We start from the raw sequence: 12,808 nt of genomic DNA, 5'->3' as shown, positions 1-12,808 counted from the left end.
TGCTTGTCTGCTTCGTCACTTCTCAATTTCTCCACCAGTTCTCCAGCCTGTCATCAAATTTATCATGCCCGCCTTCCTCTCACCTTCTCTCAACATACTGTGTTCCACAAGCCAATCCCAGCATCCAAAAAACCTTTCAAAAAACCTCTGTGCAAAATTCTCTGAGTTCTATCATCAAACACAAACGCATGTTGCCATCATTTCCTTAACTTGTTAAATTGAATTTCATTACCAAGTTGAATAGAATCATACATAGTATGGAGAAATCAGGAAGAAATTTCTCCCCTTTTCTCAAAATGTTGTGTGCAGGGGGCATCCAATCAAGCTGCTTAAAATGTATTTAGAAAAACAAGCAAAAATGTATATACAATTAAAAATGCATAATCTTCCCACACAGTTAATTATAGCAAGATGTAATGCTAGCTGCTAATTTAGATAGTTTATGAGGCATCATGTGATATATAAAAAAGTATTTATCTTGGGGACATATGCATCCAAATATTACTTTTAGGAAAACAGTGGTGGGAGAGAAGCACTATTCTGAGTCAATCCTTCACCATCCTTGGAATCTCCAAACTCCAAACTGGAAAGTGAAATCAGCAAACACACAGTTTTTTCCCTAATGCTGTTAGAGCCTGTGGTTGTGTTGGCAGAGGAAGGTCTATTCAAGTAGACTAAACTGAATTATGTGCTATTGACAGATGTTTTAGGACTATAGTAGTACACTTCACATGGAGCTGTCCAGCATTCTGTATGGGCCTAACTCTGATCTTGTGGTGAATTTTCTCCTGGACCTGATCTGCTGGAACATCACCTGGTTTAGTATGGATGGTTTAATATGAAAGATAAGCTCTTTAAGATTCCTTCTGAGCTTCCATGCTAATAAAAAACATAGCAAGTTAAACTGTTAGCACTAAATTTAATATTCAGTCTAAATACATTTATACCTCCATCAGCCTCTTCACTTCTGAAGTTGTCTTTGCACTGTGATAAAAAATTAAATAGCAAATTCTGCAAAATAAATAAATTATTCCTCATTCTCCATTCCCTCCAATTTTCTACCAATTTAATTTTTGTCTGGAAAGAAGACACTTGTATATTGCAGTTGGATTCCATTTTGCAAAATTCCTACTGAAAACTACATTTTTTGCTGCAAATCAAAGTATAGTTATGGTTAGGGTTATGGTTATGGTTAGGGTTAGGGTTAGGGTTAGGGCTTTGCTAAGTATAGTTTTGCTTGTTTTATCTCATTTTTGCCTATGATCTGTGGCATATTTAACAACATTACATTTATTTTACAGTAATTGTCAATAATTTATAGATGGAAGCCACAGGGAAAAAAAAGATCTTCCACCCCATGTTGTTTGTCACTTTCAACTTGGTGAAAAGAAGTTTAAGCTAGAAAAGCTACAAAAAGGGAGAGTGTCAATGTGTATAAATATTTGCTGGTTGGTTTCATTCTGTTCTATTTTTATTGGCAGGGAATTCCGAGTGGCTGAAAGATGGTCATTAACACCCTGATTCGATGTGCTGACAGGGTGATTATAAGATTAATACTCTGTGTTGTATTAAGAACGTCAAAAACTTCCTTTTACCTTTCTGAGAAAAATAACAGTATGAGAAGAAACTTTAGACAGAACAGTAATTTTTCTAAATGCTAGAAAAATGGATGAGTATGTTGCAAAAAGAAAAAAAGCAGTTTGACAGCATTTCAAAAGAAGCACCTGACCTCATTTCCTGGATGTGCCAAAATTGTTGCACTCTGACATATTGCCAAGAAGAGGAAGATGAAGAAAAAATACTATTTGTTTTTTTATTTATACATAAACACAATATGACAAACACAAAACATATATTCCCTTTTTGCAACAGTTTTGTAATGGTAGTCTTCTATTGTTTACATTTTCCCCTAACTCTCCTTATAATATATATATATCCTTCTTGTCCCATTATCCCTTATTGCTCTATAACTTCCTTCACATATAATATTAATTTTATACATTATCTTACAAAGATACTATTTGTTAATAGGACGACAGTAAAAGTTTGTCATATTTTAAATGTTTGTGCAAATTTTATTTTAGTATTATGGACAAACATCCCTTTTCATTTCAACATTAATGTCAACCTTTTATTTACAATATGAAATAGAATATATTGTACTGCTATATTGAGTCTGTCACCTGCGTCTCTATAACTGTTTGGTTTGGTTCTGCAACCCAACAAGACAGACACAGACTTCAATGGATAATTAGAACTGCAGAAAAAACAATTACTATCAACCTTCCTTCCATTGTGGAAGGAAGGTTGTATACTGTATACTGCCCGAATCAAAAAGAGGCTGTGAAAATATTTACAGACCTCTCACATCTTGGACACAAACTGTTTCAACTCCTACTCTCAAAATGCGCTATAGAGCACTGCACACCAGAACAACTAGACACAAGAACAGTGTTCTCATCTTTCCTATCACCCATCTCCTCCTACTTATGACTGCATGACTGGAACTTTGTTGTTTGTATCCTTATGATTTATATTGATTGTTTTCTAATATGATTTGATTGCTTATTTGTGTCCTATGACTATCATTGTTGTACCTTATGATTCTTGATGAATGTATCTTGTCTTTTTTATGTACACTGAGAGCATATGCACCAAAGACAAATTCCTTGTGTGTACAATCACACTTGGCCAATAAAGAATTCTATTCCAGTGGTGGGATTCAGCCAGTTCGTACCACTTCGGGAGAACTGGTTGTTAACTTTCGAAGCCGTTTGGCAAACTGGTTGTTGGAAGAAATCATTAGGGCAGAGAACCGGTTGTTAAATTACTTGAATCCCACCACTGTTGTATTCTATTCTATTCTGTTGTGTCCCACTCCTCCGCTGACGGCCGGGTCAGGGAAATCCGAATCAGGCTTGCCTCTGCAGCTCTGCCCAAAGTCCTAGCAAAGTCCTTAGAGCAGGCAGGAGACCAGTAAGTGACTTCAGTAAGATAAGTTCGACTTTGCCTGACTCAGAGACTGCCAGAAAGCAGATCCTTTATATAGGCCATGGGGTGTGGCTCCATGACTCAGCACTCATTAAGGCCTGCCCCTCCCTTCCTTCTGTTGCCTTCACCTATCCAATCTTCTGATGCGAGGGTCACTCCAATCAGCTGTTGTTGGAAGTAAACTTTCCTCAGGCTCACATGCTGTGGAGGAGGGGGAGGGGTCTAGCTGCTCCGTTTGCCTGGGCATGGAGCCAGGGCTGGGGCCGGGGGATGCTCTCTCCTCTGCAGCCTGCTTGGGCATGGAGCCAGGGCTGGGACTGGGAGGTGCCCCCTCCTCTGCAGCTTGTCTGGGCATGGAGCCAGAACTGGGGCCGGGAGGCATACATTCCTCCGTGTTCGGGAGCAGATAAGCAGACCCCGGCTGCGGTGAGAGCGGACAAGACACAACATATTCTATTCTATTCTATTCTATTCTATTCTATTCTATTCTATTCTATTCTATTCTATTCTATTCTATTCTATTCTATGTTATGCTATGCTATGCTATGCTATGCTATGCTATGCTATGCTATGCTATGCTATGCTATTCTATTCTAAATGGCTGAATCTATGGAATTTAGAGGCTGGAGGTCTCAGAATCTCAGGAGCTCACTGGACCTTCACACTCTGTCCATGCTCTTGGACATCTTGGTAGTTCTTGCTTCTTCTAGCTATCTTTCGAGAGGGGCTGAATTGGTGTCATCTCTCAATCCTGATATTTGATAGAAATAGGGCTCTAACAACCTTTCTGGCAAAGGTCTCTGCCATGTAGCATAGGTACATGCAGAAGTTTGGTCCTTCCTTCTCTTCCATGGGAGATAAATCAATCTCAGAGGAGTTAAACAAAATGAAACTTTGTAATAAAAATAAACTGTAAATCCCCTTTTAACTTTAGATATTTTGAAATATTTAAATTCAAAATAAAACATAATGTTCCAAGTAGACCACCAGATGGTGGTGGTCCGTTACAAATTTTCCTAACAAAAATCACAAAACAGATAATGTGGAGCTTTCAGCTTATTACACATCACAACAAAATTATTAATACAAATATTTTCCCCAGATTTAGCCTAAAGATATAGAAAAGCTGAAATGAGACAATTTATTGTATAGAAAAATAAAAATAATGAACTTTATACCTCACAGAAAAAATATATGGATACATATTCATATATATATGGAAACATATTCTGCCTAGAATACTCCCCACATCTCCCTTTACCTGGACATCTCATGTGCAAATTTGAGGTGGTGGCAGAATAAACCAGCACTTTTTGGACCCTTGTTTTAGCTTCTGCAGTTCCTGTTTGAGTTCTGCTTTTTATTTAAAAAACGATTTCTTTTTCCATAGAAGGAGGAGCTGTAGTAAAGATTCTGCACCTGCTTGAAGACTGTGTCATACTCCTGGATTTGGATTATATGACTGTACCTATCCAAGAGGGGAATTGGCTGGCCTCACTAAGCAAATTTAGTTAAGTAGTTGTCTTCCCTGGATGGCTGTGTGAAACTCTTCTGGTGGAATGCAGTCCCCATTTCCAAATTAATATATTTTTGGCAAAACCATTCCTTGTTTTCTATACATTTATTTTAATATTCCCATATTATACTATACAACTTGCTTTTATTAATTTGTATTCCTGTGTCTTTCCTGGATTACTTATTAATACATTTGATGTTTTTACAATCAAACTGAGTATTTTAAATAACTTAGTAATCCATCCAACAACTTTAGTTGTTAAACATAGTAATAATGATAAGAATACTTCATGATTTTGTACACTTCCCCTGTATTCAACAGAAATCATATTGATCTCTTGGGTTGAGTATTTGAATTCCACATTTGGGTATTAGATTTGGCCCTAATAATTTTGGTTCCTTTTGTTATATCTTCTTTCTTTTCTTGTAATGTTTTTTCATAGCATCTGGAAAATTCAGAGCTTGAGGGCTAAAGTGCACTTCCCCTCTCTCAAACTGCTCTTTGTAAATTATTGTACAGGGTGCTATTACTCTTAAGTCTACCAGAGGCAATTGCTCAAAAAGATCCAGTTCCTATAAAAACAGCTATAGGTCAAAAACTGAAGGAGCAATGAAAAGAGTCATTTTAGGCCTGTGGTTTTTGGCACTGAACTGTTGTGAATGTATAAGCCATATAAATGTTAGCTTTCTAAATAAACATAACCTCCGGTTGGATGGAAGCAGCAAATAAAGTTGGAACTTTTTCCTTTTGCAAAACAACATCTCCAAAATATGTTTTGATGAATTCCAAAACGATCTCAAGAAATAATCTTCCTTTTTTGGTGATTTAATTTTTTGTGGGGAAAGAATGGGCAAACAATTTTAGTTGAAGTAAATTATTTAGATATCTGTAAAGCCAAATCATTGATAGTAAATTTATGATGAGGTAAAAATTATTTGTGCACTTAGATTCCTTCTCACAATGTTTAACAGATGGTTTTGATTTCATAGAAGTTGATCAGGAAGAAATGTATACCACTCCCATTTCCAAAGACATAGACTGCTCTGCTAATGGACTAGCACAGTTTTAAAAAGCAGGCTGTTAACCTTACCAAAAACTCATAGTCAGATACCCAGTAATGAAGTGTGTGTCTCTTGATTCTCACATGACTGAAGTTAAAGTTAGCATATTTCCATGTACTGTCTATTGTACAATAAATAGTGTATCATTTTTTATTACAGTTTTAAAGCATTGACACGGGATGTTATAATACATGGATATTTTTTCATGTCTTTAAAGGGGGGAAAATAAAACATGAATCAGCTCTAATACTCTTTTGAACATGAAGTCTAAATACATTCTGTTATTAATACACACTGCTCAGAATTATTGGTATTAAATATATTTTTAAAAACTACTTTGTTATGTTTGGGGGATAAGTAATTTGCTGATCTGGAATAATAAGTATTTGGGTTGATTTTAAAATAAGAAATAAGCTTAGAAATTCTTGATAGAGTCCTACATTCAAGTTTCATCAAGATTTTAGCACTTCTATATAATATTGGAAAATAAAAAAAGATAAAAGTGAAAAATTGAATTTGATAGCATAGTATATTTTAACCGATTGCAGTTTTTGAACCAAAATTACCATAAGTATTTTTATTTGGGTTATTGTCAATATTCTAGTCTTTAGGAATTTAAGACTATTGACTTAAATTCACAAACAAGGTTATATTCCAGAGCAACAGTTTTGAAATGCCATTCTAAAACAATGATTGACATTTTAAGCACTTTTTCCAAAACATATTATTTCATTTAGAACCCAATTAAAAAAAAAACCTATTAAAGCCAGTTTTGTATAATAGTTAAAGGCACTGGGCTAGAAACCAGGAAAACATGAATTCTATCCACTTTAGTTCCATAGAACTCTCTCCAACAGTAAGGACTAGGAAATGGCAAATTATGTCCAAAATATGTTGCCAAAAGACATCCAGAAAATATGGCAGACTGAAGACTGTTTGCAAAAGGCAGAGCTAATGTTTACATTCCACAAACAGAAAGCTAACAAGAAGTTATTTTCACCCTCTCTGGGCAAAGACAGGATGCTGATCTGTTTATGGTTGCCCCTTGTAAGGGGACTACAAGACAGGTCCTCTGGAGGGTGGGAGAATTAGGAGATGAGAACATTCGTTATAATTGCTCAATTGACAAATGGAGCCTTTTTAAAGGACACTGTTCATACTTTCCTTGCTAATTAGAAATTGATTAGTAACTGCTTCAAAAAGATAAGACATCTTATGTCTTCAAAGTTATTGCAAACACCAGGTGAGTGCCTTCAATCCATAATAAGAGAAAATGAAGATGTATCTTAATAATCTTTAAGAACTAAAAATAAACAGTGAAAAGCAAGGTATTGTTTTTGCTATATAAAGATTTAAACAGATTAAGGGTTTAAAAACATTAGAATATTGATTTTCTAATATTAAGACTTCAAAATTAATTTAACTAATAAAATGCATTTTTTGTGGAAAAAACTCTTTTTAATTTTGGAAACAAGATGAGTAATTTATGATGTCCTTCAGAGATATCTTTGGGGAATTGTACCGAGAACCACAATTTGTCATCAGCAATAAACAAAAAATTAGATGAGGCTTTAAAAATTAAGAAACAAATAAAAATGACAATCCCAGATAGTATGGTAATTGGAATTTTACGAACTTATCCAGGTGGCTGTTTAAAGTATTAAAGATAGTTGTAACCAGGATCAATAACCATATGAATGTATTAATGAGAAAGATTGTTTTGTGTAAAAGGAAGAAACACAAATTCAGTTTATTTGACCAGGTTTAAAATGGGATATATTGCTATTTAGGGTGGATGGTTTTGGATTTTCTGATATCTGGACTAGAAAAATATTATGATTAGATAAGTTTCATATGGTGTTTAAACTTTCTCCCCTGCAGTTATTCTAATTTGATAGCATTTAGATTTATAACATCTCTATGCTTAGAGATTCTCTTCACGCTATAGAACAGGGGTGAAATCTAAAAATTTTCCCTACCAGTTCTGTGGGTGTGGCTTAATTGGTGGGCTTAGCTTGGTAGTCAGATGACTGGGTGGGCATTGCCAATAACAATAAATAATAAAAATAATAAAGTACACAAGACAATAAGAGGTACCAAAAACCAACTTTCATACTTTACACACACACACAACACAACACAACACAACACAACACAACACAACACAACACAACTGACTCACACATAATGTAAAAGCAGCTGTACTTCACCAAAATGTCTCCTGCAACAAGCAGGAACTTCACACAACCACAAAAGGCTCAAAAACCAACTTTCACACTATACACACACACAACACAACACAACTGACTCACACACACACACACACACACACACCACACACAATGCCATATACAGGCTTTGTGAGATTTTATGTGTTTGTGTAGTTAGAGTGAAACACTACAGAAACACACCAAATCTCAGAAAGCTGCACAAATATTTTATTTTATTATTTATTTTATTTATACTTTTAGATAAAAGCAGCTAAGTTTAAAATTTCCTTAATTTTAAATTGCTATGTCTAAAAAAAAACCTCCTTAAAAAAACCCCAAATTAACTATTTTTTAAAGCTCCTCCGTCCAAAAAAACCCCCAGTTGCTTACCCAATTCCAGGGACAAGGCAGGCAGATTGAGTTGCTCACCAATGAGATGGATTGCAGTCAGGCAGATTGAGTTGCTAGCTGATGAAATTGATTGCAGCAGCTGAAGCAAAACAAGGCAGTGAGCGAGCCCGAAAGAAGCAGCAAGCTGTCAAGTAGGCAAGTGGGGATCAGACGATTGGGTGGGGATGGGGGGGGGAGGAATTTTTGCTACCGGTTCTCTGAACTACCCGCCCCCATCACTACCAGATCACCCGATTCAGTCCGAACCTTTTAGCATTTCACTCCTCATTTACTCCCTTTTCTTTTAGAAGCAACAATTATTAGCTTGACTGTTCTATCATTTTTATCTTTCTTTTTACGATGAATACTACTTCATATAATCGTAAGCAAAAGGCATTCAAGATTTAATAGCAGAGAATGATCTCAGTCAACATTCATTAAGTTACAATTCTTAAAATTGCAAGATAAATTCTTTGCATTAATGCCACCATTAGAATAGAATAGAATAGAATAGAATAGAATTTTTTATTGGCCAAGTGTGATTGGACACACAAGGAATTTGTCTTGGTGCATATGCTCTCAGTGTACATAAAAGAAAAGATACGTTCATCAAGGTACAACATTTACAACACAATTGATGATCAATATATCAATATAAATCATAAGGATTGCCAGCAACAAGTTATAGTCATACAGTCATAAGTGGAAAGAGATTGGTGATGGGAACTATGAAACGATTAATAGTAGTGCAGATTCAGTAAATAGTCTGACAGTGTTGAGGGAATTATTTGTTTAGCAGAGTGATGGCCTTCGGGAAAAAACTGTTCTTGTGTCTAGTTGTTCTGGTGTGCAGTGCTCTATAGCGTCGTTTTGAGGGTAGGAGTTGAAACAGTTTATGTCCAGGATGCGAGGGATCTGCAAATATTTTCACGGCCCTCTTCTTGATTCGTGCAGTATACAGGTCCTCAATGGAAGGCAAGTTGGTAGCAATTATTTTTCTGCAGTTCTAATTATCCTCTGAAGTCTGTGTTTTCTTGTTGGGTTGCAGAACCGAACCAGACAGTTATAGAGGTGCAAATGACAGACTCAATAATTCCTCTGTAGAACTGGATCAGCAGCTCCTTGGGCAGTTTGAGCTTACTGAGTTGGCGCAGAAAGAACATTCTTTGTTGTCCTTTTTAATGATGTTTTGATGTTAGCTGTCCATTTGAGATCTTGCGATATGATAGAACCCAGAAATTTGAAGGTTTCTACTGTTGATACTGTGTTGTCAAGTATTGTGAGAGGTGGAAGTATGGAAGGGTTTTCCTAAAGTCTACCACCATTTCTACGGTTTTGAGTGTGTTCAGTTCCAGATTGTTTTGGTTGCACCACAAGGCTAGTCGTTCGACCTCTCGTCTATATCGGATTCGTCATTGTCTCGAATGAGACCAATCACTGTTGTGTCATCTGCGAACTTCAGTAGCTTAACAAATGGATCATTGGAGATGCAGTCATTGGTATACAGAGAGAAGAGAAGTGGGAGAGCACACAGCCTTGGGGGCCCCTGTGCTAATTGTACAGGTATTTGATGTGATCTTGCTTAGCTTCACCTGCTGCTTCCTGTTTGTTAGGAAGCTTGTGATCCACTTACAAGTCTGTTCCGGTACCTGTAGCTGGTTTAGCTTAGTTTGAAGAATGTCTGGAATGATGGTATTGAATGCTGAACTAAAGTCTACAAAAGGACCCTTGCATAGGTCTTTGGAGACTCAAGATGTTGTAGGATGTAGTGCAGAGCCATATTAACAGCATCATCTGTTGATCTATTTGCTCGGTATGCAAATTGCAAGGGGTCTAAAAGCGGATTCGTGATGGTTTTCAGGTAGGAAAGCACTAGCCTTTCAAAGGTTTTCATGACTACAGATGTTAGAGCAACTGGTCTGTAGTCATTCAGTTCCTTGATGGTGGGCTTCTTGGCACTGGGATGATGGTAGGCGTTTGAAGCAAGAAGGAACATAGCACATCTCTAGTGATTTATTGAAAATATGGGTGAAGATGGGGCCAATTGGTCAGCACAGACTTTTAAGCAAGAAGGAGTTATCTTGTCTGGGCCTGGAGCTTTTCCTGGCTTTTGTCTGTGAAATAGGTCCTGCACTTCCTTTTCTGTGAACACTAGGGGTTGTGAACCCAATGAAATGGGGTCAGTTGTAGGAGGCTTGGCTGTTGTTGGTGTGTCTGAGATGGGGTTGTGGAGATAGGTGGCTGTAGTTTCCTTTCAAACCTGCAGTAAAACTCATTCAGGTCATCTGCCAGTTGTTGATTACCTTCAGCCTGGGAAGGAGGTTTGCCATAGCCGGTGATATTTTTAAGAGTTTTCCACATGTTTGCTGGTTCATTTGCTGAAAATTGATTCTTTAGCTTTTCAGAGTAGCTTCTTTTGCTGCTCTTATCTCCCTTGTTAGTGCATTTCTGGCCTGATTGTACAGCATTTTATCACCTTTTCTGTAGGCTTCCTCTTTGGAATGTCGTAGCTGCTTAAGTTTAGGTGTAAACCAAGGTTTGTTATTACTGTGTATTCGCAAGTTCCTTGTAGGTACACATAGGTCTTCACAGAAGCTGACATATGATGTTACAGTATCTGTGAGTTCATCCAGGTCTGCAGAGGTATCTTTAAAAATATTCCAATCAGTGCAGTCAAAACATGCCTGTAGCTTTAATTCTGATTCCTCCGTCCAGGTTTTCACTGATTTAATTATTGGTTTTATGGCTTTAAGTCTTTGCCTGTAAGCAGGTACAAGGTGAATCATGCAATGATCAGAGTGTCCTACAGCTGCACGTGGTAAAGACCGATAGGCATCTTTTAGTGTTGTGTAGCAGTGGTCTAGAGTATTCTTGCCTCTGGTGGGACAATTGACATGCTGAAAGTATTTTGGTAGTTCTTTCCTTAAGTTTGCCTTGTTTAGATCTCCCAAAACAATGGCCAGTGAATCAGGGTGTTTGGCTTCAGCCTCCATGATTTGGTCAGCTAGAGTTCGTAATGCCTCGTTTACACAGGCTTGTGGTGGGACATAAACAGCAATTAGAAGAAATGAGGAAAATTCACGAGGCGAATAGTAAGGTTTGCAGTTGATAATTAGAGTCTCTAAATTGTTGTCACAGAATTTGTAAATTATGTTAAAATCTTGACACCAGGTTGAATTAATATATAGGCATAAGCCTCCTCCTTTCTTTTTACCAGATGTTTCTGGAATCCTGTCTGATCGTTCAATTTGAAATCCTGGAATGTTCAGGCTGCTATTTTCAATTGATTCATTTAACCAGGTTTCAGAGAAGCATAGGACTGCTGAATTGCGAAAATCAGAATAGTATTTGTTTAAGAGGAGTATTTCATCCATCTTATTTGCAAGTGAGCGTATATTTGTTAGGAAAATTGAAGGCAGAGGAGTTTTAATGCGAGTTCTTAGTTTGATTAAGATCCCAGATCTTTTACCTCGTTTCCTTCGTTTCCGTCGTTTGGTTTTTTTAGTAATCCATGGCTCCGTGGGAATTGCCTCCTCCTGTGTTAGAATCTCCTCCGTGTTTGTAAAGACAGGCGGGGGTGAGATTAAAGAAAGCTGCTCCTTAAAGAAATGTTCCTTAATTTTTAGCAGATGGTCTCGTGAGTAGGAAATCCGTAGTGAGTCACAGAGAACAATTAGAAATAAAGAAACAATTAGAGAGCATTTCACCGAGGCAGCCTTCGTCGGCGCCATCTTAGGTGGAAACATGGAGATCCAAGATTAAATAGCATTGCTCTATAATTTAATTAAAGTATGGCTTTGACTTAGCAGAGGATGATACTGAATATTTCAGAAATTGCTAAAGTCTATTAATTTTAGGTGCTATATTTGTCTCAATGAATGGAACAGTTTAAAAAAACCTGGGCCTATTCCTTAGCCCTATGAATAAAAGGAAACTAAATCAGAAGACATATGCTAAAATTCCCTAAAGACTTTCATTCATATTCAGATTCTGCAGTTGTTTATACTAGCACATTTTTTTGTTTGTGAAAAAGAAAAGGCCTGTGATATAACTCCAACCCATTGCTTGAATTACCAGGGGCAATTGGGAAGCAGTTACAACAGATTTCAGAACTGAAGGTTCAATTCATACATGATCAGTGCCAGAACATTATTCTTGGCCTTTTTCAAAATTGAAAATAGCTAAAGGCTATGGTTGCTATGTGCAGATTACAGTTTATGGTGAAGGTTTACCTATCTTGTCAATCAAGTTATGTTTGTGTTATTTCATTAAGCCATTTTATTTTGGTTAGCTCATCCTTTTAAAAAAAAGTTTTTATATTTGCCATCTTTTATTATCAATTGAATAATACAAAATTGCAACACTGAGACCACAAATTTTACATATCTTGGCACTGAGCATAAAGGTCTATAGGCACTCGGTTTTTCTTTACCAAATGCAATCATCAAGGCATGAGTCTCTAGGAGCTATTTAAGCGATTAAGCCAACAACTATGTAAAATGGCAGGTTGTTGTGGAAAAATCAACTTGCTGATTTTTGTCTCTACAAGACCCCATTTGATGCACATAAATTCAGAGAAAACTCATGCCTAGAGCTACAATATGTCTCTGAAATGAATAGGAACTAACTCAAACTAAGGA

At 36.8% G+C, this 12,808-nt stretch overlaps 1 protein-coding gene across 1 annotated transcript in view; it reads left to right on the top strand.

The window, feature by feature from the left end:
* The window catches only part of LOC131203152 (uncharacterized), a 126,059-nt gene that overhangs the window by 76,272 nt on the left and 36,979 nt on the right, over positions 1 to 12,808 (top strand). The gene's annotated exons all lie outside the window — the stretch shown is intronic.

Source organism: Ahaetulla prasina, chromosome 8 (assembly GCF_028640845.1).
Source record: "Ahaetulla prasina isolate Xishuangbanna chromosome 8, ASM2864084v1, whole genome shotgun sequence".
NCBI classification, from domain to species: Eukaryota; Metazoa; Chordata; class Lepidosauria; order Squamata; family Colubridae; genus Ahaetulla; species Ahaetulla prasina.
This window is presented reverse-complemented; position numbering and strand designations above follow the sequence as displayed.